Raw genomic sequence first — 21759 nt, 5'->3', positions numbered from 1 at the left:
TTTGGGGATAAACCCCTAGCAGAGTATGCAGCAGCAGTCAAGCCAGGCAGCCAAATGAGAGAGGAAGGGTTTTAGAGTATACACACACTGAACACAAACACTGTTTGTAGTTTAAATAGTTTTTAATCCAGTTAGAGTTTAAGCATTGTCAATCAGTCCGTATGTCATTCACAATATATCCATTCAGTAAGACTCACTAACTCAGTCCAGATAATAGTCCTTACTATATCGTTATCAGCCGATAAAGATATCTTCTCCTCCTCCGATGCCTTTCTCCAGAGGATAACGCTGGATATTCAGTAGGACGATCAAACAGTAGACAGTCGCAGTAAAACAGTAATAAACAGTTGTATCCAGCAGTAAACAGTAAACAGCAAACGGTAAACAGTAAAACAGTAGGCAGTAAGCAGCAAGCTTTCTCCTGCTTCCTCTTATTGCAGTTTCTAACCGCACCCTTAATTGGCTAATTACATGCAGTGTGGTGCTTAAAATTACAAACACTTAAACTATGATACCTTAGTTTATATATTTATCCACCCAAACCTTGTTGGGTATCAATGTTATACCTAACAGACACAGACTTGAGCCATGAGGAAGAGAAGGATTTGGCTCTGAGGTTTGAGCCTGCTTTGCTGGAGGATTTGGAATTGCCTTCCTCCCCAGGACCTTCCTCCCTGGTTGTGCCTCAGGTGTTGGTAGATAATCAGGAGAGCGTAGCGGAGCCTCTGGCTGAGGATCAAACTGAGGAATGTTGGTTTGATGCGACGCAAAGACGCAGGCATAGGCGTGAAATGCAATGCAGAAGGAAAGGACAAATCAGGGACTGAGATGAGAGACTGACATGCCCCTCAGGGAATAAAAGTGGGCATGTTAGCTCTGGATTCTCGTTCGGGACAATTTGTTAATTTGGGATTGAAGCTTTGACAAATTCTGTGTGTGGAGTTTGCCTGTGATTTATGTTCTTGTTTTATTATCAGACTTGGCAGGCAGAATTATGGGAGCGTTTGGGGAAATTTGGAACAATAATGGGGCAGTCTGAACTGCCAGCTGCCTGTGTGATCTCTGTACCATGCTCCAGGTCATCGCATCAGTATATGTACATGGGATTCAACTGGTTTTATTACCGGTTCGAAAAGAGTGCATTTGCACTAAATAATTAAGTCTTATGAGCCTAAGAAACTACTTCATGATCAGATACCAACTTTTATCATTAAATGTTCCTTAGTATTTAGATCTGGTCTCAGAATGATAATGTAGCACGTGGGGAAGAAGATGCAGGCCAGCAGGCCAGCACCAGAAGCCAAGATGGAGCAGACCTGCACGGCCACCATGTATTTCCCTTTGGTGCTTGTTAGGAATAACCATAGTTACCTAACGTTGTTTGGGTAAATAATATATAAACCATGATAGCAAAGTTTAAATGTGTTTTTCACTTTAAACTCTAAATGATATAATTTGTGTGCGGTTGAGAAAGTGCCATAAGAGGGAGCTAGAGAACCTGGATTGCTACTGGATTGATGGTTGATTGTTCTGCGTGTTCCCTGTTGCTGACGTCGAAGGAGGAAAGAGTTTTGAATGCTGCATATCTAATCCACTGTGAGAAGATATTTACTGGACTGATTTATGGATTGACATTGTAAGTTAACTGACTTTTTCTTGACACTGGATTTTTGCAATTGAACAATCTCCGGACTGAACTGACTGAACACTAGTGAATGATATTTGGACTGTTTGACCCTGCTAAACTCTTAATGGAACAAACTATTCAACTAAGACAGTGTATCCGTTTCTACTGAGTGTGAAAACTAAAAAACGCTTTCTCTCATATTCGCCTGACTGCTGTGCACATTCTGCTAGGGTATATCCCTAACACTGGTTATGGGCCCAGCCTGCACAGTCAGACTAACCAGGATACAACAGGCTTATATAAATTGAGAGTTAGTGTAGTTACACAATACTGTAAACCGACAGGTGTGTTTTATTAGTTTATTATAGTTTAATATCCAAAGAAAAATGGCACAAGTCAATTTACCAAGTTTGTCTCTAATATCCAAACTGGATGGAACAAACTATGTTTCATGGTCTATGAAATGCAGTCTACTTCTACGCAGAGAAGGTTTGTGGAGTATAATTCAAAACCCACCAGAGGTAGATGATTGGGATCCGGAAGATGAGAATGATGCCCAGAAAATAAATGAATATAAACTGAAAATTGAGCAAGCTCTATGTATAATAGGACTGACACTCTGTGACCAGCAGCTTGTCCATATTCGTGGAGAAGAAACAGCTGCTAAGTGTTGGGAGAATTTAAAGAAGATTTATGTTCGAGACAGTGTAGGAGCACATATAAATCTTACACGGAGGCTGTTCAGAACACATCTTCAAAAGAATGGAGACATGTTGACTCATATAAACACTATGAAGATGATTTTTCAGGAACTGCATGAAAAAGAACTTATCTTCACAGAACTGCATCAGGTTTATATAATTTTGTCTTCGTTAGATGAGAGCTATGACGACTATGTAACTTCACTGGAAGTACTGCCAAAAGATAACCTCACATTAACTGACATTACTGGCAGATTAATTGAAGAAGCCAGGAGAAGGCTTGAAAGGGATCAACTGAGAAGGGAACAACCATAAGAAGAGAAATTATCTTCAACAGCCTATACAATTAAAACATGTTTTAATTGTGGAGGAAAATGACATTTGGCTAAATTCTGCAAAAAAGGAAAACGTCAGAATGCCAAAAAGCATCAAAAAGATGAATTTTTTTTTGAAAAATAGCCATGTATAGCAGCAAAATTGTAAATAATAATTTATGGGTTGTAGATATAACAAAAGATAAGAAAAGATTTATTAAGATGTCAACAAGTTCACAACAGATATCGTTAGCTAATGGCTGGAAAATGAAAGCAAAAGCTGAAGGTATTGCACATTGTTCGTGTATAAAAGAAAATGTTAAAATGTTGTATGTACCACAACTTAAGTTTAATTTGCTTTCAGTTAGAGTTTTGATTAAACTAGGTTATGTAGTTACCTTTAGGGGAGAAAACTGCATAATAGAAAAGGAAGGTAAAAAAGTGACTGCAACTTTAAAAGATGAATTGTATGTATTGAATGATAATCAATTAGAGGTGGCTAATACAGTGTATAATAACGTTAAGCCTCATGACGAATGCATGCATTTGCTACACAGACGTTTAGGGCATATAAATTTTAAAATGCTCAAGCAAACGGTTGAACTGTCTGAAGGTATAAAACTGAAGCCTTGCAGTAAGTATTTGCACTGCAATGCTTGCAGTCAAGAAAAGAGCAAGTTAATACCAGCAAATAGAATTAATGGATTTAAAACTAAAGAGCCTCTAGAGGTCGTATTTGCTGATATTGTAGGTCCTAAAAAACCTAGTATGGGAGGTGCTCGTTATATATTAAGCATAATGGATCATTACTCAAGATATGGTTTCTGTTATTTAATGAAGAGTAAAACGGAAACATATCAGAATTTCTTTAATTGGTTGAAGTTTGCTGAAAGAAAAACTAAAAGAAAACTAGTAACTCTTGTAACTGATAATGGTACGGAATTTATAAATAAGAAATTCCAAAATAGACTGAAGATGGCAGGTGTTGAACATAAAAAGTCTGCACCATATAGGCCACAACATAATTCTTTTATAGAAAGATGAGGCCAAACAATACAAGCAATGGCTCGTACTATGTTGTCAGATTCAGGATTACCTGAAACATTGTGGGGAGAAGCAATAATGTGTGGTAATCATATATTAAATAATGTTGTTAACACAACAACAGGTGAATTACCATTCACACGGTGGCATGGTAGAAAACCTGACCTAAGCTACATGCACACATTTGGAGCACCAGCATGGGTACACATTCCTACACAACTGAGACATAAGGGGCAGCATAGGGCTAAAAAGTTATTCTTTGTAGGTTATGAATCTAATCACAAATCATACAGATTCTGGGAAAAGGGTACACCTAGAGTTTACTATAGTGCTAGTGCACAATTCCTTGAACATGTAGGATGGGAAAAACTGGAGCAAGATTCAAGTAAGGATATAATCATAGAAACCTATAGAAGATCAAAACAATATATCAGTAAGCAAAACAATTAAAGAAGTACAGGAAGAGCTCATAAAACCAGAACAGGAAAGAATAGATGAACAGGATGAGGTAGATAAACAGGAACAAGTAGTACATGAAAGTCCACCTGTAAGCCCTGTAATACCTAGATGTTCAACACATGAAACCAGACCACCTGACAGGTACCAAGCAAGTGTAGTTTGCCAAGTTAGTAAAGTTCCAACTACTGTTGAAGAACTTAGAATGTATCCTGCAAAGGATCAAGAAAATTGGCATAGAGCGATGGAGAAGGAACTAAATTCACTGAAACAAATGGAAGTTTATGAAAACGTTAAAATACCTCCAAGTAAAAAATCCATTGGCTGTAAATGGATATTTAAATTGAAAACAGGTAAATATGGAACTGTTACCCATAAGGCTAGGTTGGTAGCTCAAGGATTTAATCAAACTGCAAGTGATTATGACGAAGTATTTGCACCGAGTCTAAAAGCAACAACCTTGAGAGCAGCTTTAGTGTGGGCAGCTAAGAAAAACTATATCAAAATCACTTAGATGTAGAAACTGCCTATCTGCATGCACCATTGCAGCACACAATATACCTAAAGAAACCTGTAGGAATTAAGAACGATAGAACAAATAATGACTGTTGGAAGCTTAAAAAGAGTCTCTATGGATTAAAACAATCTGGTTACGAATGGAACCAATATATTGTTAAGGAGTTAACCAATATAGGGTTTAAAGCAGGTTTAGCTGATTCATGTTTATTTAAGAGAAAGACTAATAGAACAGTATCATTGTTATTATTATTCACTGATGATATTGCCTTAATCACAAAAACTAATAATGAAGCTACTGAAATAATATCATTATTAGGTAAGAAGATAAAAATAAAGCAACTAGGAGAGATAAAGCAGTATCTAGGATTAACCATAAATAAAACCAAAAGTGGCTATAAGATATCTCAAGATGATAAGATTTATCAATTACTAAAAACATACAAGATGGAACTTTGTAAGCCGGCTAAAACTCCAATGAGTCAAGAATTTAGCCACACTGATATTCAAAGTCCAAAGTTTGATAAAGCTATCTATCAATCGCTAATTGGTAGTCTATCGTACATTAGTAATTGGTCAAGGCCAGATATTGCGTATAGCGTTAATCAATTGGCATGATTCAACGCTGAACCTACTGAACGACACTGGCAAGAGACAAAGCGTATCTTAAGATATCTTAAAAGGACAATGCACTATGCATTGTATTTGGAGCCAAAAGATGATCTGATTTTAAGTGCATATGCTGATGCAAGTTTTGCAACAGACATAAACACTAGGAAATCAACTTCAGGTGTGGCTATACTGTTAGGAAAGGCACTGATTGGTTGGAGGTCAATTATACAGCAACACATAAGTATGTCTACAATGGAAGCAGAATTTTCATGTCTATCTTTGTTGTGTACTGATTTGATTCTTTATAAACAATTGCTAATGGATATGGGAATGATTCCATTGTAGTATATGAGGACAATCAAGCAGCCATACGAATGGCTACAGATATTGCTGTGAAAACGAGAACTAAGCATACAGATCTTAGATATCTAAATGTAAGGCAATGTGTACAAAGTAATTTGATAAGACTGGAATATTGTATGTCTGAAGACAATATAGCTGATCAATTTACGAAGGCCCAAGGTTCAATCAAACACAAAGAAAGTTGTGATGATTATGGGTTAAGATTGCAAAGAGATGTATATATTTTTATGTTACCCAAAAGGGGAGTATGTTAGGAATAACCATAGTTACCTAACGTTGTTTGGGTAAATAATATATAAACCATGATAGCAAAGTTTAAATGTTTTTCACTTTAAACTCTAAATGATATAATTTGGGTGTGGTTGAGAAACTGCCATAAGAGGGAGCTAGAAAACCTGGATTGCTACTGGATTGATGGTTGATTGTTCTGCGAGTTCCCTGTTGCTGACGTCGAAGGAGGAAAGAGTTTTGAATGCTGCATATCTAATCCACTGTGAGAAGATATTTACTGGACTGATTTATGGATTGACATTGTAAGTTAACTGACTTTTTCTTGACACTGGATTTTGGCAATTGAACAATCTCCAGACTGAACTGACTGAACACTAGTGAATGATATTTGGACTGTTTGACCCTTCTAAACTCTTAATGGAATAAACTATTCAACTAAGACAGTGTATCCGTTTCTACTGAGTGTGAAAACTAAAAAACGCTTTCTCTCATATTCGCCTGACTGCCTGACTGCTGTGCACATTCTGCTAGGGTATATCCCTAACAGTGCTCAAGTAGGTGGGCAGGAAGGAGATCCAGACACTGCAGAAGACCAACATGCTGAAGGTGATCAATTTGGCTTCATTGAACGCACCAGGAAGGTTCCTGGCCAGGAAAGCCACCGTGAAGCAAATAGCAGCAAGGAAACCCATGTAGCTGAGAACAATATAAAACATGGTGACAGAGCCTTCATTATATTGAAGGATGATCACTCCTGATTGGGAGTGCAGGTCAGAATCAGGAAATGGAGGGGAAACTCCCAGCCAGATTGCACAAATTACAATTTTTCCAGCACAATCAGAAAGGATGATGGAGTTGGCCAAGCTCTTCCCCAACCATCTCCTCACCCTGTTCCCCGGTTTCGTGGCCAGGAAGGCCAGTACTACCATGATTGTTTTGGCTAAAACACAAGACACAGCTACTGAGAAGACGATGCTGAACACTGTTTGTCGGAAAAGGCAGGTGGCTTTCCTTGGTCGGCCAATGAAGAAAAAGGAGGACAAGAAGCAAAGAAAGAGGGAGACCAAGAGGATGTAGGAGAGGTCACGGTTGTTGGCTTTGACAATGGGAGTTTCTATGTATTTAAGGAATATGACTAAAACAAAGCCTGTTGTTAGAAACAAGAGTACAGCAAAGAAGACCAGGATGATGCCCAGATGTTCTTCATAGGACAGGAAGGTTATTCTTTTGGGGATACATTGGACTCTGTCACCAGTTGGATATTTATCGTCTGGGCACTTGGTGCATTTTTCAGTATCTGAGAAGAGAGTAAGCAATATTATTTTTATAGTTTCTCATTTCACCTTATAAGAAAGATCTTCTTTGGATGACAGCTGATACTGAGAGACAGGAAAGCCATAGTAATTGGTAAACTGAAATATATAGACATATATTATCTTATAAACAATAAATAAATAAAACCCAAAATAATGGATGCCACAATCACCCTTCCTTGAGGCAATCTACATTGTTGTAATCTGGCATTGACCTCACTTCATCCCAATGTCTGGAAGAACAACCTCCAGAGCTTTAGGAGGGTGGGCGGCCTGTTGGGTTTCAATGGGGAGGGTGTTCAATAGGGCAGGAGCTGCGACAAAAACAAACAAAAGGCAAGCTTTTTGAGGATCCACATAGTGGCAATGTTTTAGTTTCTGGTTGTGCACCTAGTTTAGTCGCTCAATGGGATAGCCACACATTCTGAGGGCTTCCTTGATGTCCTTTAATTCTTTTTCTTTTCCCTCTTTGCTGGTAGGTAAACCTATAGCCTGGGGGTGTAGGATTCTGATAACTCCCATGCTGTGCTCCAGTGAGTGGTGAGAATCAAAATCTAAATATTGATCACTGTATGTGGGTTTTCTGTAAACTTCAATATTAAGTCTTTTGTTTGCTCTTGTTCATTGAACCCAAACACTCTTCCTAATCTCCCAAGTAGATCTTTCTCTTATGATCTTAATAAATATTGACTGACTGATATATCTTTTGGCCTGTAAGATAAAATTGGTTTGGATGAGCAAAACACATTGACCTGAAACCATTCCTCAACTTTCAAAGGATTTAGATGGTGAACATGGAAATAAACTTTCAAGCTGACAAGTAGAAAAGATGCTCCCTTTAGCACAATTCATCTTGCCTATTCCACTATGTTCTTCCACCCCTTCCTGCCTTATTCTTCAAGATCTTATTCCTCCCATTATGGAATAAATTGGACATGAGGAAAATAGCAATGAAGAATAAAATAGTCAAGTTTACACATATCTTTTAACATGAACTTTGATGAAATGCTCTCGTTGAATCCAATGCCTTTTCTTCTGGTATAACATACCTTCCTGTGTGGAGATGGTCCCCTCCGGACAAGGAATACAATCATAGCAGCAAATTGGTTCTTCTTTCCGAGCCCGTATCACAAATCCAGGGTGACAATTGTCCACACCTTTGGACTGAGGAAGAGACTAAGCAGAAAAGCAAAGTTCATTCCAAAATATCTGTCAAATTTTTATTTATTAGATTGATTGAAATAAAATGAAACTCTGCTTAAGAAAGAAACTTCTGAGTAATACAGGTGAAACTTGAAAAAGTAGAATGTTGTGCAAAAGTTCATTTATTCCAGGAATGCAATGTAAAGGTGAACCTAATATATGAGAATCATTACATGCAAAGCAAAACATAGAACAATATCGGACCTCTGAAAAGTATAAGCATGCATATGTACTCAGTACTTGGTTTGGGCCCCTTTTGCAGCAATTACTGCCTCAATGCGGCGTGGCATGGAAGCTATCAGCCGGTGGCACTGCTGAGGTGTTATGGAACACCAGGATGCTTCAATAGCGGCCTTCAGCTCTTCTGCATTATTCGGTCTCATGTCTCTCATCTTTCTCTTGGCAATGCCCCATAGATTCTCTATGGGGTTCAGGTCAGGTGAGTTTGCTGGCCAATCAAGCAGAGTAATCCCACGGTCATTGAACCAGGTTTTGGTGCTTTTGGCAGTGTGGACAGGTGCCAAGTCCTGCTGGAAAATGAAGTCAGCATCTCCATAAAGCTCATTTGCAGAAGGAAGCATGAAGTGATCCAAAATCTCCTGGTAGATGGTTGACCCTTGACTTAATGAAGCACAGTGGACCAACAACAGCAGAGAACATGGCTCCCCAAATCAAAACAGACTGTGGAAACTTCACACTGGACTTCAAGCATCTTGCAGCGTGTGCCTCTCCATTCTTCCTCTAGACTCTGGGTCCCTGGTTTCCAAATGAGATGCAAAAGTTGCTCTCATCAGAAAAGAGGACTTTGGCACTGAGCAACAGACCAGTTCTGTTTTTCTTTAGCCCAGATAAGACGTTTCTGACGTTGTTTGTTGTTCATTGAAGCCCATGTCCAGGATCCGTCTGTGTGTGTTCGCTCTTGATGCACTGACTCCAGCCTCAGTCCACTCCCTGTGAAAGTCCCCAACACTTTTTGAATGGCCATTTCCTGACAATCCTCTCCAGGCTGCGGTCATCCCTGCTGCTTGTGCACCTTTTTCTTCCACACTTTTCCCTTCCACATAACTTTCTATTAATGTGCTTTGATACAGCACTTTGGGAACATCCAACTTCGTTCGCAATTACCTTTTGAGGCTTTCCCTCCTTATGGAGGGTGTCAATGATGGTTTTCTGCACAACTGTCAGGTCAGCAGTCTTTCCCATGATTGTGATTCCTACTGAAACAGACTGAGAGACCATTTAAAGGCCCAGGAATCCTTTGCAGGTGTTATGGCTTAATTAGCTGATTAGAGTGGGACACTTTGAGTCTAGAATATTGAACCTTTTCACAATATTCTAATTTTCTGAGATTGTGGATTTGGGGTTTTCATAAGCTGTAAGCCATTATCATCTCAATTTATTTATTTTTATTTTATTTATTTGATTTGTCAATTGTTTACAAGATAATAAGTATAAGTGTATACATAGTTATGAATACATGAAATGGGTACATATAAGAAAAATAAAAGAAAAATAAAAGAAACAATAGGACAGGGACGGTAGGCACGTTGGTGCGCTTATGCACCCCCTAGAGACCTCTTAGGAAAGGGGTGAGGTCAATAGTAGACAGTCTAAGGTTAAAGTTTTTGGGGTTTGGGGAAGAAACTACAGAGTCGGGTAGAGTATTCCAGACATTGACCACTCTGTTGCTGAAGTCGTATTTCCTGCAATCAAGTTTGGTGCGGTTAACCTTGAGTTTGTATCTATTGTGTGCTCTTGTGTTGTTATGGTTGAAGCTGAAGTATTCATTGACATGTAGGACATTGCAGTGTATGATTTTATATACCATGCTTAAATCAGACCGAAGATGGCGTAATTCAAGGTTTTCTAGTTCTAGAATTTCAAGTCTGGTGGCATAAGGTATTCTACAATGAGTAGAGGAGTGGAGAACTCTTCTTGTGAAATATTTCTGGACTTTCTCAATTGTGCTAATATCAGATACGTAATGTGGGTTCCAGACTGATGAGCTGTATTCGAGTATTGGTCTAGCAAATGTTTTGTATGCTCTAGTTAGTAGAGTGATATTACCAGAGAAAAAGCTACGTAGGATTAGGTTAACAACTCTTAATGCCTTTTTGGCTATGTAGTTGCAGTGGGCTCTAGCACTTAGATCATTAGAGGTGAGTATTCCAAGGTCCTTTACAGAGCTTGGATCATCAACAAGATCTTGACTATTCAGCTTGTATTTTATTTTCTGATTATTATTTTTTTGCCAATATGTAAGACAGAGCATTTATTTGTTGAGATTTGAAGTTGCCATTTTTTTGGCCATTCTGATACATAGTCAAGATCTTTTTGAAGGGTAGCAGTATTGTCTGTGGTATTGAACAGCTTTACATCATCAGCGAAAAGAACGCAGTTGCTCTTAATATGATCACAGAGGTCATTTATGTAGAGTATGAAGAGAGTTGGTCCTAGAACACTGCTTTGGGGGACACCACTATTGACAGGTACAGAATTTGATAGGACGCTCCCAATTTTGACCATTTGTTGTCTGTTTGACAGGAATGCTTCTATCCAGTTATGCAGTTGTCCAGAGATACCATAGGATTTTATTTTTAGGAGTAGTTTGTCGTGTACCACTGAAACAAAGGCTTTACAGAACTCTATGTAGATTGCGTCTATTGCTTTGCCCTGATCGAGTTGTGTCATCCATATGTTTTTGCAGTGTAAGAGTTGCAGATTACAGGATAGTTTTTTTCTGAAACCAAATTGTTTATTGGAGAGTAGGTTGTTTGTCTCTAAGTGGAGGATGATGGATTGGTTAATAATTGATTCCATGACTTTACAGGTGACGCAGCATAAGGAGATTGGTCTGTAATTTTCAACTAGGCTGGGGTCTCCCTTTTTGAAGATGGGGATGACTGTGGCTTGTGACCATAGGTTAGGCAAGGAGCTGGTCCTGAAAGATTTTTCAAATATTATGCTTAGAGGTTTGGCTATGGCAGTGGGAAGCTTTTTTAAGAAGTAGGCACATATTCCATCCGGTCCAATAGATAGAGATGGTTTCAGATTGCGAAGTGCTTTTTCAACATTGTCTTCTGTAAAATCAATATGTATTAGATCATTGTAGTTATCTGTGGTTCGGCTAGGAAATACTGGGCATGATCCATTGCTGTTTACAAATACTGAGCCGAAGAATGTGTTAAAGATGTTGGCTTTAATGGCGTCGTTGTTGCAGTCTTTACCATTAGGTCCTATCAGGGGTGGGATGGACCTTGAGTCTTTTAGTTTGTTGTTTACAAAATTGTAAAAAGCACGGGTGGAATTGGTGCTTAGAAGGTTTTCCTCTTGTTTAATGTGATAATTGGTGCATTCGGTCTTTATCTGGTGGCATAAATTTTTGTATCGGCTTTTGAAATTGGCAACGTGACCAGATTTGTTTTTCCGCCAGAGTTATCTCTTTTTGGATTGAAGTTTCCTTATTGTTATGGGTAATCTGTTTTTTTGTTTTGTTTTGGGAGTTGTTGTTGGTACATATAGTTTGATGACTCTTTTGACTTCAAGTAAAAATATGTTGTAATGGTCTTCAACAGTATTGCATCCAGTGAATAGAGATTGCCAATCAAGGGATGAGAGATCGTTGTCTATAAGATCATAGTTGCCTTTTTTGAAGTTATAATTGGGGATTACATCATTGTGGTGGTTTTTGTGTGGGCGTATGTTGAGACAAAAGTCAATCATATTGTGGTCACTGCTGGAAAAGGGTTCTTTAGTTTGTAATCCGTAAATTAAATTCAAACTATTGCAGAAGATGAGATCGAGGCAGTTGTTAAGTCTAGTATTGTTGGTTACTAGTTGTTCCAGTCCCAGATTTGTAACAGCATTGTAGAAGGTTGCGTGTATGGTTTCAGTTGTACATTCATTTAGGGTCCAGTCAATATGAGGTAGATTGAAATCACCAAGAAAGATAAAAGGGTATGGGCAGGATGCTGCCCATGTTAGTAGTGTATTTAGCTTGTTTACATGTTCGATGTCATAATCAGGTGCTCTGTAACATAGTAAGAATCGAATTGTGATATTTAAGGATAGTTCACAGATGATGGTCTCAGGAAGAGCAAGCTCCTAGGTAACTTGGATGTTTTTTAGATGTAAGGACTTTTTATAGAAGATAGCAACACCACCTCCTCTACGAATTTCACGATCTGATCGGTAAACATGATAGTCTCTTACTGTGGTAATGGAGTCAGGGAGAGATGCGTTGAGTCATGTTTCACAGACAAATATAATGTCGAATTTAGCCATATTTAGTAGGAGGAAAAATTCAGGTATTTTATTCGCGAGGCTTCTTGCATTGAGTAGCTTGCATTTAAGGCCAGCAGTAGTTGGAATTGAGGTAGTTAGGGGAGTGCGTGCCTAGTCTTGGGTGATGGTGGATTGGTTGAGGTAGGGTTGTGGTTGATGGTTAAAGCTGAGTTGCGGGTTGTGTGACTTACTTTTGATACAGTCAGCATGGTAGTCAATGTACAGGTCCTTCTCTCCATTGTCTAGACGTTTTTTGAGTTCAGTGCGGAGTACACGGGAGCGGGCACGTTGCTGTATGGTTAGGTCAGGGCGACAACGGAGGTTCTTATGGTTGGTGTTGGTTTTGGCGAGTGAATTTATAGTGTAAATGAATTTACATTTGCTTGATTCATTTTTGCAAATGACCCTGCAGAAGCGTGGGGCCACAGAGCCGTCTCTGTTTTTGAGCTCTTGGCCAATGCGGGAAATGTCAAGTATTTCATCAGGGGAGATGGTTGATGCTTGATAATCACTGATGATGTTTCAGACAGTTGTGATGTCATCATTATCATTGATGTCCTCTAGACCAAATAAGATGGCGTTTGGACGTTTCCGTTCACGCTCAACAGCTTCTCTGATGAGGATTGGGATATCAATATTTGTCTGGGTTATGTTTTTTTGTGGATTGGGTTGTGGATTGGGTTGTGGTTGTTGGGTAGAGATGTGGTTTGTAGCTATTGGATGTTCATGTTTTTGCATTGTGTCTTTTTTTTTCGAGGTTGGATAATCTTTCTTTTAAGGCGTCCAGGGATGCTACTATGGTGTCAAGGGATGTTAATCGTGTTTCAATGGTATCAACTCTTTCCAACAGATCCAGTTTGGGTCTGCATGATTTGCAGAGATATGGAAACTCATTGGATGATTCTAGGTATTGAATCATTTGCTCGGGTAATCCCAAGCAGTCATGATGAGCGTATTTGTTACACAGAGAACATTTGATGGAGTTTTCATTATCCTTTAGAGTTTTGTAGCATTTAAGGCATGTGCAGGAGTCTTGTGGTTCATTGGTGGGGATTAATTTCTCTTTAGGTTGTGGTTTGGCATTGGATTTTTTTCTTGGCATGGTAGGTTTGTTAAGATAGTACGTTGATTGAATTAATTAATGGAACAATTTTGGGTAATCAATATAGCCAATATCACACCAATCAATCAATTGCAGTAATCTCTCTAGTCAGATAATTTTCCTAAGCAACAATCAGCCTAATCAATTAATTACACTAATCACTAATCAATTAATTACACTAATCATTAGTCACACTGTTCAATTAAATTCACTAAATCACTGATTTTACTAATCAATTAAATTACATGAATCTTGATCTTTTAAACTAGTCAGTAATCACACTATTTGCACTAAACACTCTAATCACACTAATCAATTAAAACAATAAATCAATTAAACCATTAATAAAATATTTTATAGAAATTGATTATCTAATCATCGATATAGATGATGAGGTAGAAAAGTTGCAAGTTTTGAGGTAATGAATTAATGGGTGTTTGATTAAAGTAATGAGGTAGTATTGAGAGTCTGCAAGGAAAGGGTTGTTTGTTTTACTAGCAGCTGTGATAGACTGGGTGAGAGGAATTTATTGCTCTGATTGCTGCTGCTATTACTCTGTAAACAAAAGGCTGTAACAAGATGTTCAAAGCACGCTGGGTTTTTGAAAGAGAGCAAAACTCGCTGAATTAAAACACTTTAACTACAATCAATATGTCTCTGAATAAGATTGTTTTGCAATAGTTTCCTAAAGTTCTTCAAGTTGAGTAGTAGTAAAAATACAGTCCAGAAATTTGGGTTAACCAATCCAATCTGTCCTTTACTTTTAAAGTTACTTCTAGTTACAATATCTTTTTTTTTAACTAAATCTGACAGTCACTCCAGATCGTTAATCACAGCTATTTTCCTCCTTTGAGTCCCACTTTCCAAGGAAAATTCCACTGCAGAAATTGGAGTGATTCTTACCAAGACTAAGCACGCTGTTACAAGATCTTTCCTTTCTTTTTCACTTCTGTCTCAGCTGCCTTACTGGTTTTGATTTAGCCATGCTGGCAATTCTCTTTTTAGTTCGGATGGAGGGGTTTTCTTCGGGTCAGTCAAGGAGACTGTCCTCTCCTCTCGACCACCGAAGCAGTCCTCTGCCGTCCAGGGTGACTTTTGGCTCCTAAGAACCTCAGGGCTTTCTCCTCCCTCCTTGTTTCTCCCTGCCAGCTGTCCGATGTGGCTCTGGGGAAACTGTGTGGGGGATATTAATGGAAACGCGTTGTCTGGCGGGGAAGATACTTCTATCAGCTGTGTGAGGGATTTAAATGAAGGTACGTTGTTTGCACTCTGCAGGATCCAAGTGATCCAGTTCAAGAGCTCCACCAGTGTGGTTAATAGGGCTCGATGGAAAGAGCTTCACTTCTCTGGGGAAGGAGAGGAGGGCTCTGGATCAGTTAGCAGGAGCTCTGCTAGCATTATTAGGGCTCCATGGCTTCAGAATCCAGCGTTTTGGGGCTTGTTTTTTGGGATCAGGTTTACTCACGGTTACTGGTGCAAGCAGCAGCTTTAAAAGTGATTTCTGGTGCAGGTGGTGGCTTTATAGGGAGATAGTGCTCCAGGAGTGAGAGCTTCACCATCACGGCTTGAACTATCTTGCTTTGCATGTAATGAGTCTATCTCACATATTAGTTTCACCTTTTATGTTGCATTCCTGAAATAAATGAACTTTTGCACGATATTCTAATTTTTCAAGTTTCACCTGTAGATCAGGAAAACATAAAATATTGCAAAGCCACTCCCCTTTGAAAATAATCCAAATCCTTGTTCCATTTAAGATATAAAGAAAAAATTCCTCACATACTAGGGCTGTCAATTTCAAATGAGGTATTATTTAGTTATATCTGTACATTTATATTTTCAATTCATATAGCTGCCATGCTATTGAAATAAGACTAAACATTACTGCCTTGTTTGTAGAACTACAGTGAGGATGAGTAGAGATGAAATCATGAGAACATGTCACTCAAAAAGAATAAGTCAGGCATCTTTTGTTGCAGCACATGGGATGTGAGTAGGAGCCCTGTGTGGGAAAGGTATATTTCTAAGGCCCAAGACAAGGTCCTTTCCATTGAAGAATTACAGTTTTGCTGTTAATTGCTAGTTGTGTCCAACTCCTTGAGCGCCCAAGAACCATAGCATTCCAGAACCACCTGTCCTCTACTGTTTCCCAAAATTAGAACTACAGTTGAATGACATGAAGAGACAGACCCACATTTTTGTTATTACTAAAATTTGGAGAATTCTTTGTTTCAAAGGGAGACTTAAGGTAGCTGACATTCAAGATAAACAATTTCATTCAAGAGGTTTTTACATGGCTCACAAGCCAAAGGCTAAATCTAAGTAGCATTTCATTATAAATTGGCCATCATTATTTCAAGTTTCAAGAAGGAGGGGGTGTCAAAGTCATTTTCAGTCCATTTTTCTCGATTAAGGCATTATCTCACATCAGACAGCTCATTGAGGTTCCTTTTTGACAGAGCACCTGAGATCACCTTCCCAGCAGCAGGACGCCTATCCCAGTGGGGCATAGATAACTCTGGTCAGATATGGGCTCTTAAAAATATCTGAGCCTGCTCTTTCAGGGGACACTAACACCAACCATACAGACAGAGAAAAGTTGCCAATATTTTCAATCACCTTGTTGAGCAACTTTAGCCGTGAAAGAGCATGTTGATTGATAATAAGCCTCTGTCTTTCAAAACTCCCCACTTGTTCTTTGATGGGCTCCTCCTTGGGGACAAGCAACCAACTTATGATATTCAGATCTGCTGCTAGATTTCCATTTTGGTCCAAGTACAATTTTTCCCAAGAAAAATTGTAAAACTCATTCTTCTCCAGAAAGGGATGGAACTAGAATTGAAACATCCAGGGATTTTGAAAGCAACTTGAAACATCCTAAAAGGAGGAGCAATTTTAAAGCTGAGCCAGTGAACAAGAGATGTTCAATCCCTCCCCCTTCATTATTTGCCTAAATAGCAATAGCACTTAGACTTATATACCACTTCACAGTGCTTTTGCAACCCTCTTTAAGTGGTTTATAGAATCAGCATATTGCCCCCAACAATCTGGGTACCCATTTACTACCCTTGGAAGGATGCATGGCTGAGTCAACCTTGAGTTGCTCAAGATCAAACTCCTGGCACTGAGCAGTGAGTTAACCAGCAATATTTGCACTCTAACCTTTGTGCCACCATGGCTAAATGGAAAGACTGAGCAGCCATCAGTCTGAAAAGCTTTAATTGGATTCCTGCAGTGAGGAGGGGTTGGGCTAAATGCTCCCAGGTTTGGTTGAAATTTATTAATGTAAAGTTCTATCATGCTAATTACAAACCTATAAATATAGGAATTTATTTACAATGTATACATTTTATATTCTTTTATAATAGCAGTGTTTAATATCAAAATATAATTGTCACGGTGCCAGCTATTTGGAATATGATCTTGTGAGCTAAATCTGGCCTCAGCTTGACCAAACCTATTGGTGTTTGGAAGAACAAGTAAGTTGAAATGGTTCCCCTACATCAGCATCGGATTATTTTTTCTAAATAGGAACTAGGTTTGATGGATCCTTGTCAGGACCGCATACCTGCCATGGTTCTTGCCTTGGTGCCTCTAATCTCTCTTTCTCTTCCATTTTTCTCCTCCTAGATATTGAGGAATATGCAACATTCAAGACATGGGCCAAAGTCTTAAAAACACTGTAAAACCGGTGCTCATTTTTTATCTGAATTCTGTCCTTTTTCTTGTGCATGTCCAGTGATGCTATCTGGGTGCATCGTCTCCAGCCCTTGACAGAGAGAACATGATTTAAAAAGAACAGCGAAAAGACTGATCTTCAAATTTGGAATCCTTAAAAAGACTGGGTTGAAAGGCATCATCATTTGGCCATTTTTTCCCCTGAAAAGCAAAGGTCCAAATGCTATGGATATATTTGAAAAGTGTCTCCCTTGGAATTGTCAATTTCTCCATGATTGTGGTGATCCAGACTTTCCCTTCAATGGGTCCTAACAAACCTTCAATTATTATATGGATATGGAGAAATCTATCTTCAAGGGAAACAAATTCTATGAAGTGAACAAAGACATTGACTTTCCTCCATTTAGAGATGGCATCCCTGAGATGTTCTGTAGGTCTAGTCATTGGGAATTGTTGTGAGATAACGACACAGATTCCATTTCTGACAAGCATTGGAGTGAAAGTTCTCGTGAAATTCTCTCCCTCCTCTGTGTCTGTTGAAAAGAGACCAATCAAAGTCCAACTAAAATGGAGGAGGAGTTGGACAATTCCTGGATACTGGATCCCATTTTTTGGAAGCATCTGATGGAAAAATGGAATTTGACTTTTATCGCTCAGAGCCTCTGAAACAATTCCATAACTGATCTGAAGAAACAAGGAAGAATGGTGTATTATATTTAGATCAGATCAAGTCCAAAATGTAAGCTTTTAATACATCCAATGTGGTTCTCATGAACACCTTAGAATAGTTTCTTTTTATTAATCCTTAAGCCATATCAAGAATACCTAATGCAGAATATTAGCTAGATTTAATATAATCATTGGCCTAATCTGGGGTCTAGGATACTGTCCTTTCTCTTCTCTATTAAAATTGACATTCAGACAATAGACATTTATGTCTTCTATCTCTAAAGGTTCCCCTTGCACATACGTGCTAGTCGTTTCTGGCTCTAGGGGGTGGTGCTCATCTCCATTAGAAAGCTGAAGAGCCAGGTCTGTCTGAAGACATCTCCATGGTCATGTGGCTGGCATGACTAAATGCCAAAAGTGCACGGAACACTGTTATGTTCCCACCAATGTGATCCCTATTTATCTACTTGCATTTTTACATGTTTCCGAACTGCTAGGTTGGCAGGAGCTGGGACAAGTAACGGGAGTTCACTCTGCTTTGCATTGCTAGGGATTCAAACCGCCAAACTGCCGACCTTTCTGATCGACAACCTCAGTGTCTTAGTCATTGAGCCACCATGTCCCCTTCTATCTCTAGACCACTGCAAATGCAAATTAGTTCATTTTAGACATTTGTTTAAATAGAATAGAATAAAATAGAATTCTTCTTTGGCCAAGTGTGATTGGACACACCAGGAATTTGTATTTGGTGCATGTGCTCTCAGTGTACATAAAGAAAAAATAAAATACATTCATCAAGAATCATAAGATACAACACTTAGTGATAGTCATAGGTTACTAATAAGCAATCAAATAATACTGGGACAAAAATAAAACAATAATAATTGTAAAGATACAAGCAATAAAGTTATAGTCATATGAGGGAAGAGACATTTAATAGGAAGGTTGAGAAGAAGAATAGTACTAGTCTAACTAAATAATTTGACGGTGTTGTTGGAATTAGTTTGTAAGGCATCCAGAAAGAAGCTTTGAAATTCAGCTGCCATAGCTGTTTTGCAGAGTGATGGCATTCAGGAAAAAACCTCTCCATATTTGCGAAAAATGTTTCATATTTAACATTGTGTCCAGCTGCTCAGGTTTTGCTCAAGTAAATGTTTAGGCCTCTTCCCATTGTGGATCCTAATCCCTAGCTATAACAATGGCCATGGTGAAAAGCAGCTCATGAATTCCATAGAAAAGATATGATTGAATCGATTACCCACCCACCACTACCCTGCTTACTTTAACAGATAGAGAAAAACAAAAACAAACCTGTGGGACTTTGTAGGTGCCTACTAATGTTGACATCTGAATGGAGATGTCATCAAGAGATCCATCAAGAACAGCCATCAGGTTGTCCTTCTTGCCACAGCTGTAGTTGGGAACATTGGCTTCTCCATTTGAAAGCATGTCTAGCAAGGCATCTGAAGTGCCAAGGGTGTTCAAATAGTTGTCCTGGATGTGGTAGCCAAGTGTGAGATTGTACAGTAGCTGAGAATTCTTGTTGACTTGTTGAATGGCAAAAATAAACTGTAGGATTCTTGCTGAATCAGTAAATGAACTACTGTAAAAAAGGTTCATGATAACATCATCTCTAACAGGAACAAGAAAATATATTTTCATTTGTTCCTCTTTCTCTCCACAAGATGAGGACCCAGATTGTTGGGGGCAATATACTAACCGTGTAAACCACTTAGAAAGCGCTATAAAACACTGTGAAGTGGTATATAAGTCTAAATGCTATTGCTATTCAAAATCATTCAATAGAATCATCAGCAAAGAGGACTTAGAACTTAGAATAACTTTATTGTCACTTTGAATGTGCACTAATCTGCATATAATAAAATGAAATTTCATTGCACATAGCTTTTAAAGGATCACCAATATACACTACATAACCATGACAGAATACATGAATACAAAATTATGGGTATACCCACATCCATTATATGACACAGAGAAACAACGGAGTCTAGTTCAGATGTATACATGTACATGGCGAGAAAAACGATTCTTGCAAGTTTTCCAGAGGGGTGGCCTAGGGAACAAAGATGTTACAGAATCTTTTCATAAGAGACCCAGAAAAGCAATTCATTCTCTATTCCTACTAGGATCGGGAACTGAATATCAACAAATGGAGAAATGGGTTGGGCAGAGGCTACTACAAACTTTTCAATAAGCTAGTTGTGATTAACTCAGGATTGTACGAGATGGGAAAGTAATTTGGACTTTGGGGAGCAGCAGCAGAAGGGGGAGGTCCATAATTCGTAACCATAATGTCGTGACCACCGTTGCAGCTCGCCGGGAGCTCCTTTAGACTGGAGAGAGAGAGAGAGGGAAGAAAACCCGAGGAGCGCCGGCCGGGAGGATCGCTGGGCGAGAGCGTAGAGCGCTACAACTGTGGCTTCAGTTCGAGCGCGCAACTTCGTTGTCTCTTCTCCCTCCAACTCCGAGGAATGAAAGCTTTCCAGGCGGATTTGGCTCTGCTCTGCTTCTTCCTCCTCAGCCAAGAGAATGATCATCCTTGCAGTACGGTGAGTCGGTGAGATTCATCCAATCCTTGCAGGGCGGTGATCACTGGGATCTGTGAGTCTGTCTTCAGTAGTTTGCAGCCAGGGTGTGAAGCAGACTGCTTTCCCCCTGCCGCCCCCACTTCCCTCTTCCCTCTTTTCTCTTAACCAAATTGCTAATCCGGACTCCATCTTTAAAAGGACAGTAACTTTGGACTTCCAATAAGTAGGGAAGTACTGTTATAACTGAACTCCTGTGAAGATTGGAAGCAATTTTATTTCCTGTGATAGAAGCAGAAGTATATTGAAGCCAGGAGTGATAGAAGCAGGAGTATATTGAAGCCAGGAGTGAATGCTCAATACAAATCTGAGTCTACACAGTAAAAATATAAACTGTTCGAATTGCCAGTGCAAGACATGCCTCTTTCTCTTAAAAGCAACAAACTTTGAAAGTGTATTTAGTTAACCAGGAGGGGCCCAGAAATCTCATTCATCAAGGGAAAACAAAAACAAAAAGTTTCCTGTTGCCTCCCTGAAAACTGCTCAATTTGTCTCTGCTGAATCAAAATCTGCTTGCAAAAAGGAGAGAAGAATAGTTGGTTTCCTCTATTCTTAGAAGTGAAGCCCTTGCCTTCACTCGGATAAAAACCCTTTGAACATTGTGTTACAACTTCCTGTTTACAGAGTAATAGCGATCTGCTATTCAAACAGCAATAAATTCCTCTCATTCAGTCAACTACAGCTGCTAGTAAAACAATTAACCCTTTCCTTGCAGACTCTTAATACTACCTCATTACTTTAATCAAACACTGATTAATTCATTACCTCAAAACTTACAACTTTTCTACCTCATCACCTATATCAACGATTAGATAATCAATTTCTATAAATTATTTTACTAATGGTTTAATTGATTTATTGTTTTAATTGATTAGTGTGATTAGAGTGTTTAGTGCAAATAGTATGATTACTGACTAGTTTAAAAGATCAAGATTCATGTAATTTAATTGAATAGTAAAATCAATGATTTAGTGAATTTAAATGAACAGTGTGATTAATGATTAGTGTAATTAATTGATTAGTGATTAGAGTAATTG

General features: G+C 38.8%; 1 long non-coding RNA gene across 1 annotated transcript in view; it reads right to left on the bottom strand.

Annotated features, from left to right (window-relative positions):
- Positions 1–1914: 1914 nt before the first annotated feature.
- Positions 1915–21759, bottom strand: part of LOC148131833 (uncharacterized) — a 501829-nt gene continuing 481984 nt past the window's right edge. Inside the window, exon 3 of the long non-coding RNA XR_015747165.1 lies at positions 1915–2287. This is a non-coding gene — a long non-coding RNA (uncharacterized LOC148131833). The remainder of the gene's footprint in view (positions 2288–21759) is intronic.

This window comes from Notechis scutatus, chromosome 2, assembly GCF_049901735.1.
Source record: "Notechis scutatus isolate UNSWTSFEM ecotype Mainland chromosome 2, rNotScu1.2, whole genome shotgun sequence".
Classification (NCBI taxonomy): Eukaryota; Metazoa; Chordata; class Lepidosauria; order Squamata; family Elapidae; genus Notechis; species Notechis scutatus.
This window is presented reverse-complemented; position numbering and strand designations above follow the sequence as displayed.